The following is a 12,916-nucleotide window of genomic DNA, read 5'->3' on the forward strand; positions in this document are numbered from 1 at the left end:
AACCAGGGGGTTTTCTTGCCGCCGAGTCTGCTGGGAGGGTTCTTTAGTGGTGCGAGGTCATCGGCACAGGTGGTCAGCCACTGTGTGAGGTTGCTGGCTGCTCCGTTGGGGTCCGTTGTGCTGGTGGGAGGGTTCTGGTTGAGGGAGGCGGTGAGCTGCTCGGCGGTGATCTTGCTCCAGCTCCGGCGAGGAACCTGTTGCGGGTGGTGGCGGGTCGTCATTCTTCTGAAGCTAAAGTGGACGCAGCTGTGGTCAGTCCAATGAAGTTCGGTGGAGTGGCTGAAGGAGATCCAACAACTCAGCGGATTGGAACTCGAGATTTCTCCTAGACGACAGCGATTGGAAACTCGACGTTTCCATTTTCAACTGTCTGAACAAGGTTTGGGGACCCTTGGAAATAGAACTTTTTGCAAGCAGATTAACATTTCAACTGGAAAAATACTTCAGCTGGATGCCCGATTCGGGAGCTCTAGCTGTGCACGCCTTTCTCTAATCCTGGAAGGACCTAAGGGCCTATGCCTTTCCCCCCTTTGCCATGATCCAAAGAGTTTTACAGAAAGTGAGAATCGAACAATGCTCCCTTGTTCTAGTAACTCCCTTCTGGCCTTCTCAGGCTTGGTTCCCAACGGCTCTCGAACTGGCTTACGACACCCCCTTCGTATTTCCTTCCCTGGATCACCTCCTAACAGACGTAGACGGCGGAATTCACCCTCTGATCCAGTCAGGGAGTTTGAACCTTCTTGCTTGGAGAGTGTCAAGAGATCAAACGAGATCTCAGGACTTTCGTCTACAGCTTCAACTCTCCTCTCAGAGTCATGGTCTCCTTGCACCCACTACAGATACAACAACATTTGGAGGTCCTGGGTTCCTTGGTGCCTGGAAAGGAACCTGGATTCCCTTGAGGCACCTATTGTTGACAAAGTTAATTTACTCTGTGAACAATTTGATAGAGGTCTTAGCTATAGTACCATCAATTGCCATAGATCAACTATATATGCTGGTTCTCGTGTGAATGGTAAAACGGTAGGTAAAAATGTTATCGTTAGTAGAGTTATAAAGAGCTTCCGTCTAAGAAGGCCCCCAAAACCTAAGTATAATTCTCTTTGGGATGTTAAATTAATTTTGGACCTTTTCACTAGTTGTCCTGATAACACTTTCCTTAACAGAAAATTCCTCTCAATCAAACTCGCAACTCTTTTATGCCTTATTTCCTGTCAAAGAGTTTCTGACGGTAAAGCTTTAGAGATTTCTAATAGGTCCCATAACATGTTTGGTGTGAAATTTGAAATTTATAAAAGAACTAAAACTATGTCTGATTCTATTTTCTATCCTCGCTTTGACTCCTGCCATAAACTTTGTGTGTTTGATTGTTTGAGAGAGTACGATCTCATTTCCTTTGTTAGACTACATAAAGCTATTTCTTCTACTTCCATTGCTAGATGGGTTAAAACATCTATAAGGTTAGCAGGTATCGATTTACGTAAATTTCAGACTCACTTTCTTAGGGGTGCCATGGCCAGCAAATCGCTCTGGTCAGGTGGTAAGTTGGATGATATTCTTAAAGCTGCTGATTGGTCAAATGCTAGCCCATTTGCTCGATATTACTGTAAGCCTATAGAACATATGTCTGACGTAGTCTTACAAAGCTACCAACATGCATAATGTAGCCTCCGTTCTTGTAATGAAATTGCGATTTTCCTATTACCATGACTGGAGAATCTAGATTTAATTAAAGACATGGAGGCTCACATTATCCCACCCATCCCTCCCTGGGATATGTACTTTTGTTCTTGCTTGCTCTTGTGTTTATAGCTGTAGATTAAAATCTATATTACTTTTTCATTAGCTTGCTCACAGTACTAACATTTTGATTCGTATTTGAATGTGTTACAAATTACACATTAGTACCCTCCCCCGCTGCAATAGGAGGTGGATGCTGGGTGCGTTTGGGATCGAGGCATTCAGGACCATTGCTGTGCTTTTTTAATTCATTTGTTATTTGCGCTGACCCATAGTGCTTTTTAACTGTATTTTTTATTTCATTCTGTGTGCCTGTATTAGTTCTATCGCGCGCTGACTGTGAGCGCGTTTGGATAGTACTGCATTGTTCCAGTGAGCTCGCTGACTGCTAGCGCTGTGTTTCTCTCGTCTCTGCCTTACCTGACGGCATACTTCCTCTCTCCCTGCTCTCCTCTTTTTTTCCCACCTGAGGCGAATTAGCCGGGTGGTCTCCTGCCCCTGACTTTTGCACCTTCCTCACCGCACTTCCTCGCCTTGCTGGGTGGCAACAGCATCGCGGTGGAATTTTTACGGTCACCTTTCTCCATACCTTGCTGGGCTGACTGGGGACCGCACGGCATCCTGGGACTGGTAGGCTGGGAGGCTGCACTTTGCATCAGCTGCCATCTTAGGGAGGATTGCTGACACGCTGGTCGGCGGACCAGGGGGGCGGTCTTCTCACCTGCAGCCTGATTGGTATAAAACTAGAGGCGCTTTCTTCCGCGCAGTGGACGCGCGATGCGGGCGCGCCTACTATCCCGCCAAAGGAGCGCCTAAGGAAAGCCCGTCTGCGCCCGTCAGTGTCTCGGCAGCGGACGGGTGCGGGCGGTTGCTCTTTTACCACTCTCTTTTCAGTCGTTCTTGCAAAGTATGCGTACCTACACCTCTGCGGAGCTTCTTTCCCTACGAGGAAATGCAGGCAATTGTCATAAAAACTTTCCTGGGAGGTATGCCTACAAAAAACGCTGCTCTGTTTGTGGATGGGGCCTGGCTGGACCACCGGCTCTGCCTTCCCGCGACCTGCCCAAATCTCTATCCTGCCTTCTGCTTAACACGAGATCTCCCAGTAAACACTATCAGGATATCTATGATCTCCTAGTTGACTCTAAACCTTTATGTCTTTTCCTTACCGAGACTTGGCTAGGGCCCTGTTCGGGACCTGACCTCGCAGCAGCCATCCCTCCAAATTATGTCATCTTCAGGAAAGACAGGTTTCAGGGCAGAGGAGGTGGGATAGCCCTGATAGTTGATAAAAGCTTCCCTTGTGTTTTAGTTCCCACCGACGATATCTCGGGATGTGAATCTTTGAGTTTCTCTCTATCCTTGTCCCCTCATCAGACATGTGCGGGGCTCTTAGTCTACCGACCCCCCGGACCCTTAAGTTCATTTTATGAAGACCTTCATGCTGCCGCTGCGGCTATATGTTTAAAAACAGATCAGTGCCTGTTGTTGGGGGATTTCAACATTCACATGGACATAAGTTCTGATGCTGACACCATCAAGCTAATGGATGCAACTGCCCCTTTAGACCTCATTCCCTTTATTACTACGCCCACACACAATAAAGGGCATACCCTGGACCAGGTGTTTTCTACAACTCCTATTGTTGTATCTCCCCCTGAACCGGTTTTATGGTGAGATCATTATCTTATCAAATTCCAGCTTTCCCTGACTAGCAAGTCCATTGATCGACCCTCAGAGTGTTTTCGTCAAACGTCGAGAGCTTTTAGTCGAGTATCGCCGGACATGCTGGCTCAAGCTCTCACTTCACATCCCTGCCAGCTGTCAGGCAGTCTTGAGGTCGATATCGACCGCCTGCAGAGCTGGCTGACGGAGCGTTTTGACGAATTAGCCCCTGTCACAACTGTCCGCAAAAACTGTATTCAGTCATCTGCCCCTTGGTTTGCAGCTTCCCTGGCTGTTCTGCGCCGCAGCTGTAAGAAAGCGGAAAGAGCCTGGCGCCGTCATTACGACCCCTCGGATAAGATCGTTTACAGGGAGGCCATCAAGGGATATCATGGTAGTATTTTGGTTGAGAAGAAAGCTTATCTGGTTCGTAGGATTGAGGCTGCTGCTATGGCCAGTAAGGAAATCTTCCTTATTGTCAAGGAATTCATCTCTCCCAGCTCGACCCTGCCCACACATCATCACTCCGAATCCTGGGTGTCTCGTATGGCCACTTTCTTCACGTCCAAAATCAAGACTATCCAAGATTAATTTCCCCCTTCCACTCTGGTGATCCCCTCTGATATATATGCCCCTATCTCTGTATCACTCCCGGGCGATGGTCCTGTCCTGGCTACTTTCCCTTCTCTCTCTCTTGCCTCCTCTTTGGATCTGATCTCTAAACTCAAATCCGTCTCTCCACGGGATCCTTGCCCAGCGAAGGTTTTGGCAAAAATGTCTCCTGCCATTAATGAGCTTATAAACCCTGTGCTCAACTGTTCGCTGAACTTGGGAGCTGTTCCTTAAGCTTGGAAACATGCCTTGATCCTGCCGCTTCCGAAGAAGCCCAACCTTGACCCTCTGCTGCACGCCAACTATAGGCCTATCTCCCTCCTCCCGGCTTTGGCTAAAGTCGTGGAGAAGCACGTTCACTCCTCTCTTGCGAACTTCCTGGAGAGCAACAACATCCTCCATGATACTCAGTCGGGCTTTCGGGCCAAAATGAGTACGGAGACGGCTCTACTGGAGGTGACGGATGCCATCAGAGAGGTGTTGGATGCGGGAGGTAAGGCCATGCTGATTATGCTGGACTTATCAGCGGCTTTTGACACCGTTCCCCACGGCAGTCTCCTTTTAAGACTCAGGGAGATTGGGCTGCGGGGAGCGGTGTTCAATTGGTTTAAGTCATTCCTTGCCGGCCGCCGGCAAATGGTCTGGGCCCCTCCGTTCTCCGCCGAGATGCCACCTCTCGAGGTAGGGGTGCCTCAGGGCTCTGTTTTGAGCCCTACGTTGTTTAAAATCTATATGGCACCCCTGGCAGCTCGGGCGGAGTCCTTCGGTGCCCAGATCGTGTCCTATGCTGATGACACCCAGCTTCTTTTTACCAGTCAGAAGGGGTCAGACTTCGATGGTGGGCAGATCAGAGGCTGTTTGGGAGCCGTTTTGGAGTGGTTCGAACGGCACAGCCTGAAATGCAATTCCGACAAGTCGGAGCTGCTGTTTTTTGGCTGTCCCGCCAACCCCAGATGGCAGTCTTGGTGGTCGCCGGCTATGGTTCCCCCCGCAGCTGTGTCCTCCAAGGCCAAGAATCTGGGGGTTCAGATAGACGATGGTCTTACCTTGACGCCTCAGGTCTTGGGTCTTGTTGGCAAATGCTTCAGTACCATTAAGATGCTGAGGACATTTCTTCCTTTGCTGACCCTCTGCCATCGGAAGGTTACTGTCCAGGCTCTCATTGGTTCACGTTTGGACTATTCCAACGTTCTCTACCTGGGCCTGCCGGAGCTTCTTCTCTCTCGCCTGCAGGTCGTGCACAATGCTGCTGCTAGAGCCATTTACGGGCTTCATCGTAGAACCAGTGTGACTATTTTATTAAAAAATCTCATTGGCTCCCCATTAAAAAACGAGTGGCTTTCAAGGCTCTCTCACTGACCTTCAAGGCGCTCCATGGCACAGGAGCTAAATATATTAGAAATCGTTTGGCTTTCTATTTGCCTACGAGGACGCTTAGGTCAGCTTCCTTGGCTCTGGCTCAAGTTCCATCAATTAGACGGGCCAGGATTGGTGGACGTTCTTTCCGCTATCTGGCTCCCAAGCTCTGGAACGCCCTGCCAGTGTCCATGAGACTCAACCCAAGTCTATTGGGGTTCAGGAGGGAGCTAAAGTCCTGGCTCTTTGTCCAGTAGGTCCTTTGCTTGGTCCCTTTTCGCCCCCGATGTCTGTTTCTTAGTTTTTATTAAAGCCCTGGGACTCTCTCCGGAGTAGCCGTGCGCTATATAAAATTATTTTAACATTAACATTAACATTAGCATTTGTCTTGTTTATTTGATTGGTTTCCACCAAATTTACTATTTTCTCCTTTTTCAGATAATCCTTCTTAATTTCAAGATGATTGGATCCTTCTACGGTTACCGCCCGTCTTCGGATATTTTCTCATGAAGTTCTTCTAAAGTTATTTTGACATATTGGAATTTATTGTATTTTATAGACTTCTCTGTATTTCCACATTTAAAAGAAGCATATTCATGTTAGCTCATGCCCTTTATCTATTCTGAATGTTCTCTCCTGGAACCTTTTTACTCTGATGTATGCGGCTGCTTAGAGACTGCATTAAAAGAACATGCATAATGTGAGCCTCCGTGTCTTTAATGAAATCTAGATTCTCCAGTCATGGTAATAGGAGAATCGCAATTTTCAGGTACAACTGTGTGTCCTCAGCCTACATTTAGTAGTGAATGTTTGATTGCTCCAACATTTCGGTAAGAGGTTCCTTGAAAAAATTTAATAACGTGGGTGACAGGGTGGATCCTTGGGGCACTCCAATCAAGACCAGAATAAAGTCAGAACGTGTTTGGTTGACTTTGATTCTTTGAGCTCTATTATGAAGGAATGAAGCAAACCAATTTAAAACGTGATCAGTAAGACCCATCCTTCATTCCAGAAGGTCCATCATGCTGTCCTATTTGACTGTGTGGAACGCAGAGAAGAGATCAAGAAGTATAAGCAGGTATAGATTGTTCTGATCAAGGGCATCATATACAATGTGTGTTAGGGCTGTTTCAGTGCTATGACCCTTTCTGAAGCGAGATTGGCAATGGCTCAGGAGTTAAAACTGCTTAATGTAGTTGCAGAGTTGTGGGTGTACGCATTTCGCAATAATTTTGCTATAGTCAGGATGTCGGTAATTGGATGGACATTTTTGATGTCGGAGAGCTCGGCATTCGGTTTTTTTTAGAATAGGGGTGACCTGAACTGTTTTTGAACAGTCAGGAATCATGCCCTCTGAGAGAGATGCATTTACAATTTTAGTCCAAAGCGGGAGTATGAAGATCTAAACTCTTTGATGAGAACGGCAGGCAGAGAATCAATGAAGTTGGTGGGGGGTTTTATTGATAATAGTGTTTTGAGTATCTCATCTTTATCTGGAATTTTGAAGTCATTCCAAATAGCAATATTTTTCATAGTATAGCCCATATGAAGGGGTCTCGGAAGAGACTGGGCTGGACCTGTCTTAGTAGCCGCTGTGAGGCGAGTTGCAGTTCTGATTCAATCTTCTTAGTCTTTTCAATGAAATGGACGGAGAATTCAGCTCCACTGGGCAGTGACCCATTGACTACCGACTAGAGTTTAGATTTGCAAATAGTTTGTTGTTTGACAATTTCATATAGCGTTGTGGGTCTGTTTTTAGTGTTTCAAGTTGCTCTCTAACATAATCTGCTTTTAACCTTTGGATGAGTCTATTGTAGAAACTTTTTTTGTCAAACTCAGGTGTTTGGGGTGAGCTGAGGAGGGTGAGATTCTCCATGATCTCTCAATAAGCCTTAAGTAGCACCTTTCCTTGTTAAGGTTGGTGTTTTACCAGGGTCTGGAGTGTCTACTGGGTATTCTTTTTAATTGTTTAGGAGCAATGGTATCAAGAATGTCTGATGTGCATTGTATGTAGTGTTCAGCAAGATCATTCACCTTTGTCACGCTAGTAGGAGGAGGCAGGATGTTGCAAATAGAAATTAAATCAGTTAGGTTAATATTTCTCAAATCTCTGGACCATTGTCTGGGTTTAAGAGGTTGGCTCTGTTTAATCAGCACCTTTTCCAAGATAATGAGTCATTTGAGTCAATCAAATAATCGATCAAATTCTTTATTGTATTGGTTAGTTAGAACCATCACAATGTTACAAATAAACGTACCAAAATCAATACACAGACTAAAATACATAAATAGCTATCATAACTTTGTGCAAATGCATCTGATCCACACAGTTATTGTATAAAATCAGCAATAGTATAGCATCATTACAAAATATTATCAATTTATAAAGTGCAATTATGCCGATGTCACAAAATACTTAAATTCCAACTAATTAACAGATACAATTAGTAATATTTTAGCTTCATTGGTACGTACTGGAGGCCAAATATATATCAAGCAGTTCCAAATAGGTGCTGCCAGTGTCCATTTAACTATTTGGCTCGCAGCTATTAGTGATATGAATCACGTTATCATATACCAGTGAATATTTCTTAGAGTTGCAGTTCCAGTAAGCAAGGATAATGCTGGGACTAAAAATCAATGATTAGTATTAATATTAGTCAAGAGGTTCTGACAAAGCACAGCTCAGTGTCCATTTCACCATTCCATTCTCAGCTATTGGTAATATGAATCGCTTTTTCATATATAAGCAAGTATTTCATCAACTTGCAGTTCCGTTGAGGGCCTGTAGGATCTAAACCTTTTGTTATTGTGGCCCTATGTGAATGTATGCCTCCAGCATTGTAGTTCTTTTTTAACATAGTGACATGTCCTTTTAGTACTTAGGGGCATATACAATTCAAATGGATAAAATCCACTTTCTTTGATCCACAAAGTCTCAAAGATATAGAGCCACAATATTTCTAGGATTAGGATGGTTGGTTCACCAATGATGGTAACTGGACAAATCAAATCACTATCAACCTTCTCTTTAGATGCACTGAAAATGTGAGACCAATATTAATCCGGCTTAAACTGTCGTAATGGTTCAGCACCATCCAAGTGTGCAAACGCCAGCTGAAGCTGTTTCTGTGGACCAAATACGAGTGCTAGGTCACAGATTTATTTACCACTTGCCTAAAACTTGAGAAGGGCAGATTCTTATTCCAAAGCTCAACTGTATTTGTCAGTTTTAGTGCCCTATAGAGATATTTTTGGTAAGTTTATTGTGGATCATTTTCAAGGGCTGACCATGAGAATTGTTTAACAATAAGGTTTCATTGTTCGCTCCGATTTTAAACCAGCTTTTTATGATGGTGCTCATTCTCCCAATTTCCTCATTTGTGAGCCCAGATTGCAAATGGTCTTGTGCCGGGGAGGCATTTTGCGGGATCCTGAACACCATCTTGAATGCCCTCACCTGCAAGTTGTTCAGAAGGAGGGCATATTTCCCATGCAAAAAAAAAAACACTGGTATAAGTCACGGTAGGTAGCAGTTTGGCAGACATTACTGACAGTAGTGGCTTAAAGGGGGACCTTCCTGTTTCTTGGCAAGTGTACAGAACTCAAATATCGGAGAATTTTCTTTTTGATGTCATATATTACTTCTGCTATTGATCGTTTGCCTTATTATCAATATATACTCCCAAGTACTAATAGCTATTGACCTCCTCTAACATTGTCTCGTGCAGCTAGCTCTTGAGCGGGGGCGCTGGCCGGCTTATAATAGTAATTGTTTTAGTTTTGGTTGTATTTATTTCAAGATTGACAAAACTGATATATTTTTTCAGTTCATTACCTGATCTTTGCAGTCCGACTTTTGTTAGACTGAGTAGTACAAGGTAATCCGCATATGCGAATTGTGATAGATTTAACACGCCCAAATGCAATGAGTTGGAGTGTACCTGGTCTCACCTCAGTGATATGTCTGCCATAAACAGATTCAAAAGGTGTGGTGACAACCCACATTCCTACCTCATGCATTTTTTTGTAACAATCTCCCTTCAGATCCAGTGCTTAATTTGTGTCGGTGCTTTCCGGCGCTTAGCACCGGCACTTAATTATCAGGGCCGAGTCTACACACAATGCAGCACTTCACTGATTTTGATAGCGCTGCCCTGCACAGAGTGTTACTGTTACGGTTGCTTTTGTCATTTAACTTGAAGTAACGTAACAGTAACACTGACTGACTACACAAACTGCCAGGAACGGTCCGACTTGGAAAGCAGCCCTGCTTTCGTCATCTTCATCATGAGTCACCATGAGACTCGGCCTCGGGAAAACTTAAAAGACAGTGTACTGCTCCCTGAGTTGAATGTGAAAGTGAAACAAACAGAATGGTGCACTCCGGATCGTCGCGCACTGCTGGGGGCGCGCACGTGTGTGTGTGTGCAGGTGCCTCTGACGAGTGGCGGATGGTGATCCCTGAAAGTGGTGAGGCATAATACTTGCCACTGGTTCCCCTCATAACTGTCAAAAATTGCTTAGGGTGCCATAACACAAAAAAGCACCCATACACTAACACTCACTGCTTCTTGCACACAAACGCACATGCACACACTTTCATAATCACTGACCCTCAGTCACAACCATTGGTATACAGGGGCTCTGATCTGAACTTCTAGGGTACAGTTGTTCTGCTTTAATTGCGCAGCGAGAGCAGCTGCACCAGGGCCTCTATGCCATGGTGCCACTGCACCAGCTGCACCATTGATAGAGGCACCTCTGACTCACTCCCACAACCTTTCAATCACCCCCTCACACACTCATTGTAACCCACTACTTTACTTACTACCTCCCTTTCCCTTACTCATGCTCACTCATTGATTCTCACTCTAATTCTCATTGACACACTCAAACACTACGCTTAATCTCATTCTCTCTCAATCAAACACACTTTTACTTGCACACGCACCTAGAAACAAGTCTGAATTCTTTTTTTATTAACCTTTCTTCGTTTTCTGGCTGCTCAGGCTCAATTACACAGCAGATGAGAAATTAAATCTGGTGCTCAAAACTGGAACCGGCAAGCCATGATTCTTAACCAGGAGTCTGACCATGCAGCAGGGCCAGGTCTCAGAGGCATGAACACTGCTAAATAAATATTACAAGTGTAATAGAATAATTTACAGTGGCTCTGTAGTCTCATAGGTGGGTGCAGGCTATGCTCTGGAGCCCCTGAAGAGGAATCCCACCTGGTGTTTCCAAGGGTGCACTACTACTGCCATCTACCCTATTTCTAGGTTCGATTTTGGGGGAGCTTACACTGTTTTTGCCCATATTGTGCCTGTGTTCGGTATTGGTAGAAACATTTTCACTAAAGAGAAAAAAAAAGAAAAGTTCTCTGGCACACCCATCCATAAACACATTGCATCAAAAAGATCTGTATCTACACCAAACACCCTTTACTTTCAAATTAACATCCACAAACCACTTCTAAACCTAACAGAAAACAATCCTCTTCTAATCATATATCATGAAACACTACTCACAACAACAGAGACAACCAAACAGTGCAATATGCACTGCTGTGCAAAATGTCGCTCAGAATAAACAAGCAGTACTGTGCCATACCAACAGCAGAAAGCGTTACACAAATGCCCATAACACAAAACAGCCATGAATAAAGTGAACATGAATGACGGAAAAGTCAAAGTGGGTGTGGCTGCGAGGGCTTGTGCAAATTGGTGCGACTCTAGGCACTTCCACGTCCAACTGATCCAGTTGTAGTTGCATCGCTTAACAATGATGCTTAGCTAGTTGAAACAATGACACTTGGCAGCCAATGAAACCAATGCGAAAATACTAATATTATTTGCCAAAGATCACAAGTGTCACTCTATTAAATGGTGTAAATTGAGAAAAGTGGAAATAATTCACTTTGCCGAACAGTGTCCCCAGCTGACAGTGCGGTTACAGGATGCAGTGTAAGTAATTTGCCTTAATGTTATCATCACTACAAGAACCTAGGGAGGAAACACTTGAATACAAAAATTGTACTTCTGGAAGATCCCCTCCGCACACCATGGCTTCCCAGGGAGACCTGCAGGTTCAGTTCAAGTTCGTCTTAGTCGGCAATGGAGGCACCGGCAAGACCACCTTCGTCAAGCGCCACTTGACCGACGACTTCGAGAAGAAGTATGTGCCCACACTCGGAGTCGAGGTCCACCCTCTCCTCTTCCACACGAACCGAGGCCCCATCAAGTTGAACATCTGGGACACCGCCGGGCAGAAGTAGCCATCTCACAGGCCGGGCGGCCTGCGAGATGGCTACTATATCCAAACCCAGTGTACCATTTTCATGTTTGACGTCACATCAAGAGTCACGTGCAAAAATGTTCCCAATTGGCATCGAGACTTGGTGCGAGTGTGCGAAAACATCCCCATCGTGCTGTGTGGCAACAAAGTGGATATCAAAGAGAGGAAAGGGAAGGCAAAGTCCATAGTCTTCCACAGGAAAAAGAACCTCCAAGACTACGACATTTCCGCAAAAAGTAATTACAACTTTGAGAAGCCCTTCCTTCGGCTGGCAAGAAAATTAATCAGCGATCCCAATTTGGAGTTTGTAGCAATGCCTGCTCTTGCACCACCTGAAGTTGTAATGGACCCAGCATTGGCAGCACAATACGAGCAAGATTTACAGATTGCCCAGACCACTGCATTGCCAGATGAGGACGATGATCTGTGAGCAAAGCTGGAGCCCAGCGTCAGAAGTCTAGTTTTATAGGCAACTGTCCTGTGATGTCGATGGTGCAGCGTGTTTGCCACTTTATTATCTAGCTGAGCAGAATATGTGCTTTAATCTTTGGGATGCGGAAGGAGATGAGTGGGCTTTCGGAGTGAATGTGGCATAAAAATTAATTCCTTCATATTTTGGACCTGCGTAATTAGCTGTTTTGGACTGCAATTACTTTATACTCACGTTTCGAATCTAATTTAAAGACTGCTACAGTCGCATCACATTCAGTGGTGAACCCTGTTACTGTCGTTCCCGTTCCTATTCGTTTAGACCATAATAACGTTGTATTACAAATACCCACCAAAAAAAAAACCCTCAGCCCAAATGGACTTTGGTGAAAAAACATCACGGGAAAAAGATGTGAAAATGCATCGGTAATGCTCCCCAACCAGCTGAAATAAGCCACACGCCCATGCAACAAGTCTTCACCATCATCTTAAGGGCTTATAGGAACACCCCTCACCGCTCCATGTGAAAATGTTCTCCAGCGCTGATGCTAGTACAAGAGACGTGCACCCGTATTCCTAGCTGGCTGCTACCAGCAGCTCTGACTCATGTGCGCAAAGGTTCGGAGGGCAAAAGAGAAGATGAAACAGTATGCTGACAGAGGGTGACCTGTACACTCACCAGATCTCAACAAAGGTGACTCTGGTGATGGTGCAGAAATAAGCGACAAAAACTGACCTGTGCTATATAATTTGGAAATGACACGAGTGAAAGCCCGGAAAGAGTAAATTTCAACTGCGGGGGCCATGGAATACAGAA

At 45.0% G+C, this 12,916-nt stretch overlaps 1 pseudogene; it reads left to right on the top strand.

Annotated features, from left to right (window-relative positions):
• Positions 1–11,433: 11,433 nt before the first annotated feature.
• Positions 11,434–12,219, top strand: LOC144761882 (GTP-binding nuclear protein Ran pseudogene; annotated as a pseudogene).
• The last annotated feature ends 697 nt before the right edge of the window (positions 12,220–12,916 follow it).

This window comes from Lissotriton helveticus, chromosome 6, assembly GCF_964261635.1.
Source record: "Lissotriton helveticus chromosome 6, aLisHel1.1, whole genome shotgun sequence".
Classification (NCBI taxonomy): Eukaryota; Metazoa; Chordata; class Amphibia; order Caudata; family Salamandridae; genus Lissotriton; species Lissotriton helveticus.